Below are 1263 nucleotides of genomic sequence, written 5' to 3' on the forward strand. Positions count from 1 at the left end.
CACTTTCTTGGCTTTCGCCCGTCATTCATGCATGAAGCGAGAGCTGGCCTGGATGCACAGATTCACCAGAGTTTGTCGGTCGACCTATGCACCAACCCCGATAAGAACATCGCTGGGAACGTGCGGTTCCTTCTGGGTCATCCAGCTTTGTTCGATCGCAATGCCAAGTGCAGAACTTAACGTTCTTCCTCAGTTCCATGACACAGTCCTCCTCTTAGCTGCAGGGTAAGTCAATTTTTCTTTTCATTCTTTGTGCTCTTTAGGGGGAAATAGTATTGGCTAGCCCCGGGATGTAGACAACATACAATGAAAATAAATATCAAACGCTAAATAATTGATGAAATGATGATATGGGTCGTGCGTTGCCAGACGAAAGCATAACCACATTCCTCTAGAGTGTTGCAAACACCAAACGTCCAACACTAGTACCTGATGCTTGACATAAAAGAGCGTATCCGTGAACTTCGTTAAAGGCTGTCAGCTGCATGACCCGTACGTTCTTTCAGAGTCGACTTGATACCGTTTAGGAAAACCTCCAGTTGTACTGGGGATTATTTCCCTAGTTCTGCCCGTGCTGCAAGGTTACTAGCAGTTTGGGGAATATTCAATGTTTGTGCAAAATCTTAGATGTACTGATTCAATGAAAGACTCCCATATTTCAGACCCAGCATGGGTTTAGAATTTATTCTCTTTGAACGTGAACTTGTATGTATTAAAGCACTTTGTTGTTGTCCCTGCTTTACGTCAATTTTTTCCGCTAGACGTGGACTCTTGGTGTCATTCTTTGCTTGGCGTTTGGCTTGTTGAAGCCACTCTTATACTTGTGCTTTGCACATGTGTGTTTGGAAATGTCATTTACTCATCTCTCTCCTCAAACCTTGCCTAACCTCTATGTTATCCTAGAACGCTCTGTACAGCATACTGATCATATCTGCTCGTAGGTCTCGTCGCATCACAGCTAATGTGGCTTTGCTTCTTTGGTTACTACGTATGATTCATGGATGCTGGTGACCTCATTTAAGAGCGCAGTAATTAATATGGTGGTTTGCGGTTTCTTTTACTCCTTTACAGTTTTCTTTTGCTTGTTTCTTTATATCTTTGAGTGCCTGTTGTCTTAGTCACACTGTGTCGGACTGGGTGTTTTGCTTTGTCTGCAGACAGCACTTTGCCTGGCAATATTGTCTGGGTAGAAATCCATTTTTTTATTAATTCTTTAACTGACCCCGCCTTTTATGACGTATTGTTGGCCACTGAGTAATTATG

Source organism: Branchiostoma belcheri, unplaced genomic scaffold, assembly GCF_001625305.1.
Source record: "Branchiostoma belcheri isolate BF01 breed outbred unplaced genomic scaffold, Haploidv18h27 scaffold26, whole genome shotgun sequence".
In the NCBI taxonomy this organism is placed as follows: domain Eukaryota; kingdom Metazoa; phylum Chordata; class Leptocardii; order Amphioxiformes; family Branchiostomatidae; genus Branchiostoma; species Branchiostoma belcheri.